We start from the raw sequence: 18,672 nt of genomic DNA on the forward strand, positions 1-18,672 counted from the left end.
AAAAGGCTCAAGATGTGTCTCACAGCCCAGAGCTCCCCCTTCACCGGTTTTAGGAACATCACCACGTCGTCCGCGTAAATCGAGATCCTCTGCAGGGGAGATATAGATGCCAGGTTCCCAAACAGTCCTTCCTCCACCGCCTTGGTGATCATGGAGGACAGGGTTTCCATGGCCGCCACAAACAGCATGGGCGACGTTGGGTCTCCTTGCCTCAAGCCTCGAGCATGGTATATCCGGTCTCCCGGGATTCCGTTCACCATTACCCTCGTATTTGCCGTGTATAGCAGGAGACCAATCCACTTCAAGAATCTCTCCCCAAACCCCATTCTCCTCAACACCTCAAACATGAAACTCCAGGATATCGAGTTAAATGCTCGCGCTAGATCCAGCTTTAGCAGCACCCCCGTGTGCCTCCTCATGTTTATCTTCCTGGCCACTTGCCTGACCAAAACAAAATTGTCGTGCAAGCTCCTATGCTTGATGAAAGCCGATTGATTCATGCTAACCATCTCACCAAGCCTCGGCCGCAGCCGATTCGCAATGATTTTGGAGAACAACTTCGCGAAGCTATGGACAAGGCTTATCGGCCTAAAGTCTTTTGTCTCAATCGCATCAGGCCTCTTAGGGATTAGGGTGATTAAGGCTCTATTGAGCCTTGCAAACCCTCTGCCGTCTCCCACTCCTAGTTTCATAATGCCGGCCAGGATGTCCTGCTTAATCACCGGCCAAGCTCGCTGATAGAAAGCACCGGTGAAGCCATCCGGCCCCGGTGCGATCAATCGGCATCTCGCGAATAGTGTTCCACACTTCCTCCTCCGTGAACATGTTATCTAACTCCTCTAGGTCCGCTACGGGGATGCCCAGCTCCTCCAGGTTTAAGGTGTGCTCCCTGGTCTGGATGCTGCCCATGAGCCTGGCAAACTCCTCTGTGAACAGCTCGTTCTTTCTCTCCTGCGTCGTCGTTGTTTCATCCCCCCGTCTCACGGCTGGGATATAGTTCTTTATTCTCCTTCCATTTGCTACCGCATGAAACAGCTTGGTATTCGCATCTCCCTCTTGTAGCCACCTAACTCTCGACCTCTGCCTCGCAATAGTGCGCTCTAGGGACGCCAGGCCCAGCACCACATGCTTAAGCGTTTTCCTCAACCAAGCCTCCGCCTGAGAGAGAACTCTAGTCTCTTGGGCCACGTCAAACCTTAGGATCAAGATGTTGGCCATAGCCAGTTTTAGCTTGATGTTCCCCACCTTTTTCTCCCCCCAAGCTTGGAAAAACTCCGCCGCATTGCGGAAAAGTGCATCCAGGCGCTTGAAGGGGTCCACAATGCTCGGGTCGCAAACCCAAGCCTCTCTTAGGGCTACCTCGAACCCCTCTAGGTTTAGCCAGAAGGCCTCAAATTTGAACCTTCTCTTAGGTTTAAAAGCCGCGCTCAGTGAGAGGTGGATCGGTGCATGATCCGAAACCGAAGAGGAAAGCGCCTGGAGGATTGAATCCGGGTGCATCAGATCCCAGTCCACTGAGGCAAAAGCCCTGTCAATGCGAGTAAGCGTGGGCACCTCCCTCTCGTTACTCCAAGTAAACCTCCTACCATGGAGGTAGAGGTCCTTGATCTCATGCTCTTGGACAAAATGTCTAAATCTCGTCATCATGAAACGATCTAGGCGGTCGTTATTCTTCTCCTCCGCATACAAGATCATGTTGAAGTCGCCTAGAAGCAACCATGGCCCCGGGCAAAGACTCCTCCTCTCCGCAAGCTCAAGCAAGAATTTCAGTTTGTCCTCGCGGTTTTGTGGCCCGTAAACAGTGGTTATCCACCACCTATTATTATCTCTTGGGATTACTTCCCCCGTGACAGCATAGGAGTCGAAGCTAACATGTGCAATGTCGGCGACCGATTTGTTCCAGGCTAGCAAGATCCCTCCTCTCGTTTCCACCGCAGGTACACATAACCATCAAACGATGGTCCCAGGCATTGCATTACTAAGAAGTTATCAATTACATCCAGCCTCGTCTCCTGGAGGCATATGACACTTACTCTAAGACTAGCTACGAACTCACGCACCGCGTCTCTTTTGGCTGGATCGTTCAGACCTCGAACATTCCAGCACAGGATCTCAAAGCTACAATCCATGGACCTATCTAAGCTCTCTCCTCACTCCCGCGCCTCACTGCGCCGGCACTGCCACCCTGCAGTGCACCTCCCTCTCGAAGCTCATCGGGATCTCCTTGCCAAAGATGGCTGCCAGCACTCTCAGATGCGCATCCCTGATCGGAGAGTCAAAGAGCTTCTTGAAGCGTCTGAGATCATCCTCGCTAACCATGAGGTTCTCCGGACAGAAACCCAACGCCTTGAGGAGCGAGCTCTCCGCCGCCGATGCCATTTTGACTTGTGTGCCCGCAAGAGCGGCAGCCGATCTCCTCGTCACTCGTTTTGGGGTGAACGGCTCCGCGTCGGCCCTCAGCCCCGTGGTCCTTTCCAGCTCATGCATCAAAGGTGGTGCCAGCGCCTTCAGGATGGAGGAGCAGAAGGACTTGACCCGGGCCAACTCCATACTCTCCTGCTCCCTCGCATCAGCCAACTTCTCGAGTTCCTCCTGCCGTGCCTCATGCAAAGCAACATGCTCCTTCTCATACCGGTTGGGCTCTCTGGGGATAAGCTGCATCTGGCTGTTAGGGCCCGTAAAGGATTGCTGAGCCGAACTGGACGCTCCATCTGGCGATGCTGCTGTTGAGCCAGTGTCCTCATGCCGCCACGAGTCAGCCTCCTGCTCATTGTTTGAATCTCCCGTGAGAGGGATACGCACGTACTCCTCAGCCGTAGCCAAAAGAACTCCCTCTCCCGAACAGGCCTCCTCCAAATCCTACGAAAGTGACCGCTTCGTGGGCCCCACCGTGGAGACAGATGGGGACAGGACCTGGTCTCCTCCCTCCTCGCGCAGTCCTTCCGACCCCAACTCATGTGCCTCCAGCACTGCCGCGGCCGGCACGATCTGATCGGGATCAGCGTTGGGCAGAGAGTCTGGCGCGTCCTCCCAAAGGACCGGATCTCCTGCCTGATCTGGCCGCTCTGGCCGCTCCCCATCCGCCACGTCGTCCACTCCCCATCCGCCACCGAGTTATTGTCTGTTGTGTTGCATGCAGGAGATAAACAAAGGAAACACCTCACGGTAAAACAAAATTACTGTACACAGATCATTCTTATGCGATTTGATTTTGACTCTGACTCTCCATCGTGAGATGGCCCAAGAAGAAAAGCACACACGGCCTGATTTTTGTATCGTACATGCATCGGATGAAAATCATCGGGGAAATGTAAACCTCACGATTTTATAGGAGTAAGTTTAGAAAGATTTGATGTCCTCGAGGTCTCCTTAGTCCACTAGACAAAAAATAAGTTACACCTTGTTCATGAGAATGAAGGGAGTACATGAGTTTGATTAACAAGCAATCAAATAATTCACGATCGTTTCTCAAAATCTAACATGTTATGTTAGGTAACAAATTGTGGCAATTTTGTCAGAAACACACGCAAAAATATTAATAACATAAATGCCAGTGTGAGCATAATTGCTTACATAAAATGAGTTTTTCTCAAAATGTAACAAGTTTAACAAGTTATTGTTAGTTTTGTTTTTTTAAATGTACTATAGCTAATATCGTAACATTATTAGCACCGTGCTCATAGGCCACAACGTGCAAAGCATGTACTTTCTGCTAGTTTAGTGTAAAAGGTGATATAGGGATCAAGATGTTGGATTTTCACAGGCCCATTGTTGGTCAAAGGAATATTCTACAGCTCATGGAACCAGCGGAACGGTAAACCGATCACATTGATGTCGGAAAACCGACACCAGTCTCAAAATCAACCTTTTTTTTTTTTAACATTCCAGATCTGGATTACTGAAAACGTGGCAGGTACAACTTTACAAGAAGGTCCCTAACATCACTCGCACTAAGAACCATACAATTTGAAGATAAGGCCTTCCTTCTTACAAAAAACACCCTAGAACAAGAAAATAAAAAGCAATCGGGTCCTTGGGTATCTCCAGGCGTCGCCGCCGAGATCTTCGGACAGAGCGCTCGATGGCCCGATTCCGGCGATGGACTTCTGCCGCCGGACACCTCCTAGCTTCCGGGGACGAACCACTTGGCTTCCAGGTTGTGTCGAGCTCCGGCGAAGAAGCCCGAGGATAGCCTCCGAGAAGGAGGATGAAGTAAGGCCGCCCTGCCGGCCCAAGATCGCGGCGTCAGTCGAGAACACCGCGTGTTTAGCTCGAAAATCGCTGTCCAGTACAGCATAGCACCCTTTAGGCAGACTTCGGTTGAGCAGGAGATAGTAGAAAGATCCGCCGCCGTCTTCCTCCTCGCCACCACGGCCGGCCAGGAAAACCAGGCATAGGAAAACTCTACTACCCGAGCTCAATCGATAGAGAAACCAGCAACTTCCAGCATACACCGAGGCAAAGCTTCCCCTTTCAACTCCCTCGCCGCCATGGCCGGCCAAGATAAGAGAAGAAACTTGCCTGATGCAGAGAAGACGCTGGATGCTCTGATTGACCGACTCACCAGCCTTATTGATGGAGTTCCCCACTGGTTCCACCACCTCCGTCGAGCTACTCCAGCTCAAAACAGAGAGGATGAACACCACCAGGATGCACCGGATCTGGCTGTAGAGATCTGGTAGCCTACTCCTATACTCCATAGAGGACCATACTCCTACAGATCTAACCCTAGTATGTACAAAGCTAAGACCGGCACCTCGCCTCAGCTCCTCACCGACGGCATCGCCACCGAGGAGGGCCTCGGTTTGGCCCGGGAGAGGAGAGGAAGCTCTCAGCTACTGTAGCTATGAGAGAGAAAGAAAGGGGAGTGAAGGAGCCCTCTCGTCAATCTCTCAAAATCAACCTTGTAGCCTGGTTCCGGTAGAAGTGCGTGGTGTTGGCAACATTGACAGTGGCAAAAATTGGCTCCTTAGAGCATCCCCACTCGTCTCCCCGACGAGGCCTTCGAGCAACGTTTTTCCATCCGGACAGCGAAATTCGGTTCAGTCGCGCCCCCGGTTTCTCGTTTTCGTCCGAATTTGGCCCTTCATCCATCTGGCGAGCCCACGCCATCCCCGGTCCCCCAGGGAGCTATCGGGGAGTCCGGACGAGTGAAAAGCGGGGAAGGGCCCGATCTGTCGGCGACTGGACACACGAACCCCACCACCACCTCGCTCAAAATCCCACCCACCCCTCGTATCTATCTCGCCGCCGGCACCACCCCGCCGGCTTGTTGCCCAGATTCCGCCGTCCCTCCTTCCCACCTGCCTATATTCCGCCGTCCTTCGACGACGGCATATCTGCCTGCTCCTCCGCCCGCCTGTTTTTCGACGACGGCCTACTCCTCGTCGTTCGCGTCTCGGCTAGCCTCGACCACGCCCGTCAGGTGTTCGTCCATTTTCCTCGCTGGCCATGGACTCGGACGAAGAGGAGGAGCCGATGTTCGTCGAACTTATGCGAGAAGAGATGGCAGCCGCCGCCCAAGACGAGGAGCACATGATGATCCTCGATTGCTTATCAAGCATGTACGCCGGGGTGGCAACTGGTCGACGTGGTGGGTCGGCACCAGGTCGCCGGAAGTGCAAACCGAGACAGCGAATGGAGGGCTACTGCATGTTGTACGCCAAAACTTGTGAAATTGTGTGCTTCATTTGTTTCAGCACTTGTTAAACATTGTACTAATTTTCGCTGAATTTGTTTCAGTAATTTTCTGACACTTGTTCGCCGAACTTGTTAAATTTTATGTCGAATTTGTTTAAAATATGTCAAATGGCCGAGGTTGGGGGTGTCTTGCCGGGGGAACGGCTGGAAGTTCGGCGCTCCCCAGGCCAAATTTTCCTCCAATCCGGAGGAAAGTTTCGCTGGATTTGGCCGTGGGGAGCGCCAACGAGTGAAGATGCTCTTATGCTTGCCGATGGTGTATGTAATCTTCTCCATCTCTAAGACCTTATGCCTATTGGTCTTGTCAGGCAGTATGTTCTCTTCCTACAGGTCTGGTACGACAAAGAATAAAGGTTCAGTTACACACAAATGAAGAATAGTCGGAGAAAGTTTCTATTTGATGTGAAAAGAGAGCTGACTGTCGTTTCAACCATGCTAGACCACTATTAGTTCATTCACTGCGATGATAAGTGAGTGCCCTCTCGAGCCCAATACGCAGGATATCCCTGGCCTCAGCGAGTGCATCGGTGAGTGCTGAGTGGCTGAGATTCAGGGGTCATTACAGCGCCTTGCCATTTCTGATCACATTCACCAAAAAAGATGCAACCATATATCCTTTTCACTTGGTGTGATGCAGATGCAGCCGTACACAAGATCACAAAACAGAATATAGGAGGAAGAAGATGACATCTGCTTACCTAGGTACAGGACATTCAAAGGATAGGAGTCCGGAGTCTAATGGACCAACTAACCTTGTATAACATTGGAGCAAACCAATTTGATCAATAGTGAGATTGGCTATATGGTTAGTCTCTCTCCGATGGAAGCTCACCTGGTTAAAATGAAAGAGATGCTAACTTTTTTTTAATATTCTGCGCATTTATTTTTGAAAAACCCAACATGAATACGTCTGTATACCGGAGGCATTTTGCTGCCTATCAATTTAAATCATGTGTACGCGAAATTTGAAGAATTCATAATATTTTTAATTATAGTTGGTGATAATTATTTTTTTTCTATATCATCTATGTATAATGCATGCATTCTCAGATTATTATTGAAGACAATGTAACTAATAAGACACATCAGATCACAAAAAAAGGAAGACAGTCAAGCAAACAGTCCAATTTATAATCAAAAAGTTTCTATAAATTTTCTTACATAATCGTGCACTATAAATCTCTCTATTATGATATTTTTAGGACATTCCGAATAAAATATCTACCATACTATAAAAGTTATTTATGTAAACAATAATGTAGATGCAAAAAAATAAGGATGCATTCAATTTAATTTGTCAATGTGTGTACAACAAAATAATAAAGTTTTCATACAAAATACATATGTTTCGCATATGCAAGCACAAAAATTATTAACATTGAAATTAAAAGAATGAAACAATTAATATTAGTTACATCTAATATCTGATTAGGTGTGCTAACTATGTAATGAGGTAGGTATAATTATTAAGATTGTAGTATAATTAAAATAAGTTATTGAAAATTATAAAAGTTTAGTGTAAATTATACTTTTTGAAATCGCCAAGGGTCATACCCAATAATTATATGTACCGAAGGATTATAGTTATTTAAGTAAACAATAACGTAGATGCAAAAAGAACAATGATACAATGCAATTTAATTTATCATTATGTGTATAGTTCAAAGCAATAAAATTTTGACACAAAATACATATGTTTAGCCCTTTGCAAATAGAAAAATTAATTTACATTGGAATGATAAGAATATGAAGACTAATATTAATAGCATTTTATATTTTATTAAGCATGCTAAATATGTAATAAGGTAGGCATGATTATTAAAATTGTAGTATAACACAATAAGTTGTACAAGAGCATAACAGTCTGCTGTAAATTATATTTATTGAACATGTCCTGGCTAGGTCTAAATTGTTTTTGGATCAACCATGTGTGGAAGGATGCATTCCATCGTTATCATTGCATAAAAAAATCATGAGATTTGACCAGATTAATATTTTCTCCAGTACCACACATAAAGTGGTACTACAAAAGCATTAGCCCATATTTACAAAAAAAAGTATTAAAAATTGTGAATTGTAGCAAAACACAACTTCAAGGAAGGTAGTAACAAATATATTTATAACATGTACTACCGCAAGGCTAACCAGTAGAAAAACATAACACGACTCATCAAATAGGCTCTTTGGGCCTTGAGCTCGGCTTGAGCCGCCTTGCAATTGATTATTCATTGCCCTTCTATTTTAATTTTACTATAAAATTCTTCTAGTTTTACAAACCGAGGGTAAATACTAGATTTTACAACATTCCTCGGAATATTACTGAATTTCTTGATTTCTATATATTTTCTAAACTAATGATTTATTGAACTTAAAAATATATATTTGTTTATTTTTTGCTCCACCGACCAAGGACTTGACATCCTATTTGATCATAGGGAAGCTTGGCAACTGCAAACTTAGCTTAAAAAAATGGAGAGCTATATACACTAGTAGTCCCACAACTTGCGTGAGATGTGCAAATTAGTCCCACAACTTGCAAAATGGGGTACCGTAGTCCCACAACTTGTTTTGCTGTGCAAAAGCTAGTCCAGTCGATTTAGGAGGTGACACGTGGCGATGTCTTTTATGCAAAATGACCCTCCATATTTTTCTAATAAAATTTATCTACAGTTCTAGATTACAAGTGCGGGTCCCACTTGTCAGAGAAGATAATAAAATTAAGTGCGATAGTGTGATGAATCGAACCGTGAACTCCATGTTGGATGCATGACCCTAGCCAATGCGGCACAAGACCATTTCTGCTGTAACTTCCACAGCAAACTATCTATTCTTTTCTTGCAGATCTGATAGTATAGGTCCTTTATCCATGTGGGTCCCACTTGTTAGAGGTGAAGAAAGAATTAACGAAAATTAAAAGGGTCAGCTAAGAATTAAAAAGCCTCCGCGGAACAGATACAGCAACCCGTACTGTAAATTTTTAAAAATAATCGCGGGAGACATTGAGCATTGAAATTCAACCTTGATCATCTAAAATGCGGCACAACTCAACATTGCAATTCATATTACAAAACTAACAAATGCGCTGCGACGACATGTTACATAGCAAAGCTGGGCTCCGGATGCTCACCGGAGCCTAATGTCGTGGCGGCGACGTTGCGGATGCGGCGGCGCGGCCTTCACTCATCATCGCTAACGAGGCCCTCGTACGGATGCTCCTTTGCAATCTGCCGCCTTCTCAGCTTCGTGGTGGCTCGCCACCTCAACGAGACCGATGATGGCGGGAAGTTCCGCGTCGGCGATGAAATCTTCGCGCGAAAGGGCTGGCTTGTCCTCCAGCGCGGGGAGGAGGTCGGGGAGGTCCACGTCGTCGACGTAGTCGCCAGCGAAACACGGCACCGACGCTTCGTTGACCTCCATGTGCAGCGTCAGCGGATTGATCACATAAAAAATCATGCGCACGTAAATATTGCGGAACCCACACCTTATCTTATTTTTAGCCACCTTGTGGTTACAAGTATGATAACATCACCGTATACATGTATATATGAAGACATTTTTTCGGATATGTGTACATAGACTTTAGCTACTTAACTTAACCGTCTCCAAGTAGTACCTAGCACTACATGAACTTCTTATCAGCCTTGGGCATGGGCAGGACAAACAATAGCTAGCACGACCAGCGGTTGGGGAAATCCGTGGGCTATGTTTGACGTTTTATATAAAATTACTTTAAACTTAAAGACAGACATGGCCTTGTGTTGCATTGGATAGCTTCATGCCTTTTACAAGTAGAAGGTTTACGGTTCGAATATCCATTTCGGTGAATTAAATTTTATTATCTTCTCTGACAAGTGGGACCCGCACTTGTAATCTGGAACTGTAGATAAATTTTATTAGAAAAATATGGAGGGTCATTTTGCATAAAAGACATCGCCACGTGTCACCTCCTAAATCGATTGGACTAGCTTTTGCACAGCAAAACAAGTTGTGGGACTACGGTACCCCATTTTGCAAGTTGTGGGACTAATTTGCACATCTCACGCAAGTTGTGGGACTACTAGTGTATATAGCTCAAAAATGGATCACTAGTGCAGAGTAATTGTTTATCTAGATAGTTTAATGATCTTAGAGACATACGGGAACCACATGTTATTATTTACTAGTTAAGGGTACATGCTTCGCATGATGAGACAAATATGTGATCCTTTTCTAAGCAAGTTGAATACATAAGTGCTTTCTCCTAACGCATGCCTAGACAGTATGATAATCACACGGAATTCTTGTGAAAGTAAACGCGTGAACATAAATACTGATTTGTTTTATCAAAAAAAAATACTAAATTGTAAGCATCATGCTTTTTACTATGATGAGTGAGAGTCGCTACGCTCAGTAATGAAAAATAAGTGCACGGATCATCATTCTATTAAAAAGAAGAAACATCAATGCCTTACCCCTTCGTATCCAAAATAAAATAGTACTCCATCCGATCTAAAATACGTGTCTAAAAATACATGTATATGTAAACATGTCTTATATTATAGATTCACTTATTTTTGAACAAATATATTGGATCAGAGTTAGTTGTACACATTTGCAGGTTCGTAAGAGAACATACAATCGCCTCCATGTAATTATACATTTTTTAACTTTTTTTATTAGTTGCCCTTTCTCATCCAATCAATTATCCCCGCTCATGTACCTAGGCTGCATGCCTTTTTTGTCTTCGTGTTTCCTGGTCGCTAGTTTCAAAACAAATGTTGACTGCTGGGTTGCTACTGTAGTCTGCATCTGGTCTCGCTCACGTGATGTAGAGAAACTTCTGGAGAGCCTGGCAGAACCACGACCATATAGAAGTATCTAGAGAGGTGGCAGGGTAGAGGTGGGTGAGCGAATCCCTTCTTTGCTGGCCGTTAGATTGGCCTATCGGACGGCATACATATTGCCACGAAGCTATCTACTTAAAGGTAGCAAATGTGAGCCGTTTGATTGGAACGATCCAATGGCCTACGTGATTGGATATTCGCACACTATATAGGAGTATAGATACTCGCAATTGTTGGCATATGGTGCATTGCATATATGTGTGCGAGACTGAGGCTACCTTTGTTTCTTTCTTTTGTGTGACAATGTACATAGTGCACAATTACTCATTCCGCCCACCCACCCACATTGTTTTCTTAGCTCTTAATGCTTACTATGAAACGAAACCTTGTTTGCGACACCAAAATAACACTATTTCTTAGACAAATGAATTTCTTGGAATGTTGTGTGGATAGTATTTTTGTGTTTCTGGGATGTTGACTATGCTAGTAGAAAAAACATATAATATACAGTATAGTAAAAAAAATATTTATTCACAAAAACAATAAGACAAAATGGTGCAGCAAAGAGCAGGAGACCCTTCCAGCACCTAAGAAGTATGGCCAAATTGGCATGTTTTTTTTTTTTGAGAATAATTGCCATGTTTGTGATGTTAGGCAGTCCTGGGCCTATTTTTCTGATTGCCTACCGAGCGTGGTAGTTAGTTGGGCCTGAAGAACGGTGAAGAGGAAATGCCATATTTCGAATTGAGCCAGAAAACCCCAGTTTTTCTCTCTTCCATTTCTAAAACACGATTTTTGAGCACAAAAAAAAAAAAACGAATTACCTCATATACGGTTTTCAGTCTGTATGCCCACCCTGACAGTTCCTTGTTGACTTGTACTCCTAGGACCTCACGGTTGTAGATGGTACTCCCGAGTTCTTGGCCTATATTTCAGTGATCTTGTGCCTGTGTGTTGTTTACGAAATGCAAACCGGCAGCCACGGAGGGGACACCGTTGCATTGCATCATATGGTCGGTTCGGCAGGCAGCTGCCAGTTCCCCTTCCTCCCGTGTCGGGCAACACCGGAGGACTCCCAACCCTAGCACCCCTCCCCATCTCTCCCTCCCCCGCCGCCACTTGAGGAGGACGCTGGGCGTGCCCGCGCAGATGCCGGTGAAGGTGGCGGCGAGGCTACCGCCGCCCCGTCTCGTGGCGAGGGACCAGGATCTGGGCGGCGGCCCTAGCTTGGTGGCGGCGCTAGGGGTGGACACAAAGCTCAAGGCTCGAGGCTCGGCTCGGACTCGTTAAGGCTTGGCTCGGGCTCGACTCGGCTCGAAGGTCGGATAAGCCAAGCCTAAACCTTCCGACCAAAGCTCGAGGCTCGACAAGCCTGCTCGATGAAGCTCGCAAGCCGGCTCGAAGGCTCGATGTAATAAAAATAATTCACTATAAATTTTACCAAATATGTAAAATTTCACAATTATGAACAACAATTAAGCATGAATAAGCACTTCAACCACAAAAGAACCACTATATCATTTCATCTCCCACGATCTGAATCTTGTACAATATATTTCCGCGGAATTAAAATTGGTAATGTCAGCATATGCGTATGATGATGTATACAGAGACTAAACACTTACTAGTCAGACTAATGTAAACAGAGAATAATCCATCTGTCGCTACAAACTTGAACAGAAAAGACTACTGTAATTGTCCACTAGATTTCTACATCTGTTATTCATCATCATCTGCTAGACAGGACCTTAACACACAGTCTTCAGTTTCTTGCGCTCATAGGTAACGAAACAAACTGCAGCGTGCTTCTCACTGCTGGCCTACCACACGCTGGTCGGAGGAGCAGGCAGCGGAGGACCGGACGAAGGGCGGCGGATGTCTGGCAGCCGCCGTAGACGCAGGGGAGCATGTGCATATCAGGGGAAGGAGTCTGGGAGGAGTAGGGATAGGGGAAGCCATGGGAGGACGAGATGGGAGGGGCTGACCCGTCGCAGGCGGGTGCAGGTGGCGGAGGCCGGCGGACGGCCGTGGACGTGGCAGCCGGCATCGGTCGTGGCACCGACGCTAGGCCTCGTGAGCGAGCAAGAGAGAACAGTCAGCCGCCATGAGAATGAAATCGCGGATGGAAGGAAAGAGTAGAGTAGTGCGATGGGCTGTAAGGCTGGCAGGCTCGCGAGCCGCTCGAGCCGAGCTGCGAGCCCAACGAGCCGAGCCTAGAGCCCGATTTCTACCAATTTTTATGTGACAAACCGAGCCAGGCCTGGCTCGAAGTTTCGCGAGCCTGTCCGAGCCGAGCCACGAGCCGGCTCGACTCGGCTCGAATCCACCCCTATGCGGCGCCCTGCGTCGGGGGTCGTGGCGGGTGATATCTACGCACGCTTCTATTCCTGTAGACAATGTTGGGCCTCCAAGAGCAGAGGTTTGTAGAACAGCAGCAAGTTTTCCTTAAGTGAATCACCCAAGGTTTATCGAACTCAGGGAGGTAGATGTCAAAGATATCCCTCTCAAGCAACCCTGCAATTAAGATACAAGAAGTCTCTTGTGTCTCCAACACACCTAATACACTTGTCAGATGTATAGGTGCACTAGTTCGGCGAAGAGATAGTGAAATACAAGTAATATGGACGATTGTAAGTAGTAATTGCAATCTGAAATAAAAATGGCAGCAAGCGAACATGTATCAGAACTTGTTGGAAACGGTGTTTCAATGCTTAGAAACAAGGTCTAGGGATCATACTTTCACTAGTGGACACTCTCGACAATGATCACATAATTGAATAAATAAATGCTACTCTCAAACACTCTCCTGTTGGATAACAAACACCATTCATTGTGTAGGGCTACAAAAGCACACCTCAAGCCGGAGTAAACAAACTCCACAACATCATAAAGGAATCACACACGATGCGCACACTGTCACCATCACACCGTGGAGAGTGAATCCGGAGTTCATATTAAAGTAACCTCTAGAGTGCATAATAGACAAGAGTAACATCTACATATTCAACTAGATTACAAAGCTCATGATCACATAAAGATCACACCATGGGAGAGAGAGATGAACCACATAGCTACCGGTAGAGCCCTCGGCCTCGGGGAGAACTACTCCCTCCTCATCATGGGAGACGACAACGGCGATGAAGATGGCGGTGGTGTCGATGGAGATGACTCCGGGGGCAATTCCCGTCCGGCGGCGTGCCGGAACAGAGATTCTGTCCCCCGAAACTTGTCTTCGCGTTGGCGGCGGCTACGGAACTCTTCGTGGAATATGACTTGTTATTTTAGGGTTTTCGCGACGGAAGGAATATATAGGCGAAAGGGCGGCGCAAGGGGGTGCCCGAGGGGCCCACCCCATATGGCGGCGCCCCCCCCCCTCTTGGCCGCGCCAGCCTATGGTGTGGAGGCCGTGGCCCTCCCCCTGGCTTGCCCTTCTGGCTCCGTGTGTCCCTCGGAAAAATAGGAGGTTTAGCTTTTGTTTCGTCCAATTTCGAGAATATTTCCTGTGTAGGATTTCTGAAACCAAAAACAGCAGAAAACATGAACTGGCGCTTCGGCATCTTGTTAATAGGTTAGTACCGGAAAATGCATCAAAATGATATAAAGTATGAATAAAACATGTAGGTATTGTCATAAAACTAGCATGGAACATAAGAAATTATAGATACGTTTGAGATGTATCAGCGGGCGGCTCTAGTGGTCGTCCTCAACCTTGCGGGAGGTGAGGCGACTGCGGGCGTCAACAACGGCGTGGAGCTCCTTCCGCGTCAAGATCTGAGGTAGCTTCTCTCCTCTCTCTCCCCCGCCTACTTTTGCTGAAGGTGGTGCCGCCGCCGGATCTGAGGCAAGGGGTGCTAGTGGGATGTTCGGGGCAGGGGAAACCCTAGGGTGGCTGGTCCGGCCCAGCGATATCGACGCCCTCGGGTGCCGGGTTCCTCCTCTGAGGCGCTGTTGTGACCCCCTCTTTCCACCCCCGACCCATCTCCCAGACTAAATTCCAAAATCTCTTCGATTGGGTGGCGTCGACGCGCTGCGCTGTGACCCCCTTGGAGGCGTCACCTAGGGAGATTCGGGGTTCAAGTGGGGAGTCGAAGGTGGGAGCTTTGGGCCTGTTGGCCACTGCCCCTGATATGCTGTTGTGCCCGGTGGCTTTCCTGTTGCTCTAGGCTTTCAAGGGCGGTGGTAGTGTGGCCGGTGTGGTGTGCTCTTCTTGTCATGGTGGCCGTGATCCAGGACGTCTTTGGTTCTCGAGCCCAACACCTCTCCAGCTCTCGGGTGAGCTTCTCTCATGTTCGATGGTTCGACGACTCCGAGCCATGGCGAGAAGGTAGGGGGCCTCTTCGGCATGAGAGCAAGAAGGTGGTTTTGGCGCTCTTAGTCCCAGATTCTCCTCGTTCGAGACCTCCTCTCTGCTTCTGGTAGTGCTTCATCGTGCCCCGCTGGTTGGTGTCCTTGGTGCCGATGAGCTGCAGTCTTCACTTTTGCAAGTCATTCTAGCGTAGTGTTTTAAGCTTCTCAGAGCGTGCTCTTATATCTTTCAGTCTTTGTGGTGTGGTGTGGTGTGCTGTTGTGTTGTTCGGAGGTTCTCTTGTGTAATCCTGACCGTTGAGGCGTGTGTTAATTTAAAGCTGGGATTTTGAGCCTTATATATGTTTAAAATGGTAGGGCAACTATATTACAGTAGGAGTGCTTCTTCATGATGTTCTTGGATTCTCGGAATATAATCCACCTCCACCAGTCAACCACCGCCATGCATACTCCCCATGATCTTGCACGGCAGCCTCACGATCACCTAACCACCGCAGTGCACGCAAGGCACTTTGTGAGGACGAAATCGTCGCTCCGGCCAACCGGCCTCATGCATGGCTCCAGCCAACGAACACCCGTAAGCTAAGCTGGCTAGTCCCAGTCAATGTGCATCGATCGTCCATGTCGTGCTCATAAACTCGACTTATGTATGTGTACACGTCTGTCGGCCTTGCTGCACGACCCCATGTTCAGAGGTTCGGCGATCGACCTTTTTCGTTTGCACGGCCGCGGCTTTTCGTGTGTGGCCGAACGAACGGGTTTGGTGATCGGTCCTGTCCGTGGTAATGAAAGCCGTGAAATTAAGGAACACGTACGTACTTACGTAAAAAGGGGTAGTATGTTTGACAAACAGGAAGGGTCTACCGTCTACGGTGGATGGGTCATTAACTTAAGCAATGGCGTGCCTACGGATAGATGGGAAAAAGTTGGGCTGTTCTAGCTAGTGGTATTATCTAGGTGGTGTAGCCGTGATGTGTCTGTGTTAGACATTGGCGACTTGACGGGACTGACCGCTGGTCAGCTAGTTGCTTAAGAGCAATTCCAATAGTATAGCCAACTGCTAGCTATAACAAGATGTCATATCATTTGTAGTCATCATATAGCTAACATGTATAATAGTTGGCTATAAGAATGAAGCACTTTTACTAACATATGGCCCACCTTTCACTCTCACAATGTGCTCTAGGAAGCACGTCGTGAGTAGTTCGCTATCGCGATAAGTAACTTCACCTCCCTTCTCTCTCCTCTTCTCTCTCCTCCAACTCATCTAAAATATATTATTTAATATCTTATAGTCAGACTCTATTATACTTGCTCTAACTAGTACTCCTACAGTAAACAATGCTCCCTAGCTGGAGGAAATTTTGGGCCTGGCTGCTGGCTAGCTAGGTAGAGAGAGGAGCTACTAGTGTGGTCGTGGAGGAATGAGAGGATACAGCTGCCCACCTGGCGGTGCGAGAAAATTAAGCACGCACGGGGCGGAAGGAACGTTACGTAGCCGAGTCGAGCGCGGTACAGCAATGGTCCGATCGAAGCTATTGTAGTGCAGTACCTAGAAACGACGTCAGATAGAGATAGTATCTGTACTCGGCGGTTGATTCATGGTCCCTCGCCAAATGTCGAAATGTTCCGGTCGGCTTCCGCATGTGACGGTGAAGATCGTCGGAGGGAAGCAGTGGCCGGATCGGCGCGGGAAGAAGGCGGTAGCGTCCAAAAGGAGCTGCAGTCTGCAGATCGATCGCGCCATGACGGACGGTGCAGACGAGGTGCAGCTGCTGTACAGGGACCCGATCGACCCGGCCACGAGTGAATGCCACCGGCGCCGGCTCCACGCGCGCATGTGTGTGTGTGATCCGTGTCGTGCATGTCACCAGCGCCGGGGGCTTTGGATACCGTCCCGTCGGCACTCGGCATGTGTGGCCACGGCGGTGCGCGTGCGGCCGTGGCGGGCGAGGTTGGTGCCCAGCCGACGGGGACAGGATCAGATGAAGGGTGCGTGCGTCTTGTCACCATCCTTCCCTTCCCCACCCTGCCCTAGTGTCCATATGCGTGCGTGTATCCCGTTTCTGTCCCACCACTAATCCACGTGTAACGTGTCGAAATGGGCGCAGGGGAGGAACCCCTGCAGAGAGATGAGGTTGTCTGCTAGGTTCAGGGGGGGAGCGAAACATCTGCGATCGTCTGCTAGGTTCAGCTAGCCCGAATTCGCAATTCGGAGAATAAAATGTGCCATAGTCAGCAGTCGGATCTCTGTTAAGGTGTTTTATAATATTCGAACTTTTTTTTACCAAACACAGTACAGACCTATACGCTCACATAAACACATATACATTCATCTCTATGAACATACACACGTACACTCTATCTCTACAAGCACCTCCGAATGACAGCATCCAAGAAACTTCATCCGGTGGGTTTTAAGATTGACGAAGTCACCACAGGTGCCTCGCTGTCTACAAGAACGTTGTCTCCCACCGAAAAATATTACGCCTTTAATAAGACATCAAAATGTCAAACCTAGGGTTTAAACTCTGATGGGCTGGGGGTGCCACTACCCTCCTAACACTCGGGTTAAAAAAGTCGTCCCAACAGGTCTAACGATGTAGTATTATTTTGCGCTCTTTCTTTTCTATGATTGGTCATCGAAAATGACAACATCCGTTCGCGGCGTTCCTGCAAAAAAAAACTCTATTTTTGCAGTGAATTACAACAAAATATTTTCTCTTTGCTTGTGTCACCTTTATACAACTTTTTGTGTGGTTTTCATATGTCCCTAGCAATTCTAAGTCGGCCATAACAACTACTCGCTTTATTTTTTCTAAGTAACCTCTCGAGGAGAGTAGGGCGTTCATGCAATTCGTACACAAGAAGGGAGACTGCATCTCTTACTCGAAAGCAATCCTTTTTTACAATAAGATAAAGTTGTGAGGCCCAAAACCATAATATGCCTAAAATCGGGATGAAACCGCTAAAGCGAGCAAATTCGTCGTGTCCACGCGACGCTTGCTCACCAACAACGCGACAAACACCTACCTCCCGCCATGGGGCCGCCACCACGACTTACGCTACATAACTCGGCCAGCTTGTAGCCCACTCTACCCAATGGTAGCTCTATTTTACATAGGGTTTTCTATTTAATTTCATTTTGTTTCGATGATTTTCGCTTTCCAAATGACATAAGTATTTCAAAAATAAAGAAACCTTGTATTCTTTTGTGAGCTTCAGGTGCAATACACTTTAGGAAGGGCCGAAGGGATTGAAATCATTGTGAATGATTTGGAGGAAATTCCATCACCATTACGGTGGCATTTAGCGAGCACTCGTACGGCGGCATACTCACCACCGTACCATGTACTTCTGCCTTCATCTTATCAAAAGGCACAACTTTCGTGAACTCGACAAATGCGAATATCGTTCAGAGCCATCACCATTTACAATAGACCGAAGAGAGAATAGACCCGAGAAAGAAGGGCTCATCCTTCGATCTATTCTGAGATCTCCCACATCAAGATCCATCATTCCACCACCATCACCGTTGCATAGAGAGAGATTCATTATTGCAAAGACTGGGGTTGTAAACTCTATTCATACTTAGAGTTAACGATTGCGTTTTGTTTAATCTTTGTTCTTATTGTGAATTGCTACGGTAGTATTGAAATGAATCCTATTGATATAATCACTATGTCTTTGTGCTATTCTCCTCTTATGTGTGAGTAGATCTTCCTAGTCATGGAAGATGTAGGAGGTTGGTGAGATGTGGTGTTCCTATTTACCTTCCATCTATTTGTGAGAGTTATTATTATTGCTTATGAGATTGATTATCAATGTTGTGCATAATGCTTGT

The sequence above is a fragment of the Lolium rigidum genome, chromosome 7, assembly GCF_022539505.1.
Source record: "Lolium rigidum isolate FL_2022 chromosome 7, APGP_CSIRO_Lrig_0.1, whole genome shotgun sequence".
NCBI classification, from domain to species: Eukaryota; Viridiplantae; Streptophyta; class Magnoliopsida; order Poales; family Poaceae; genus Lolium; species Lolium rigidum.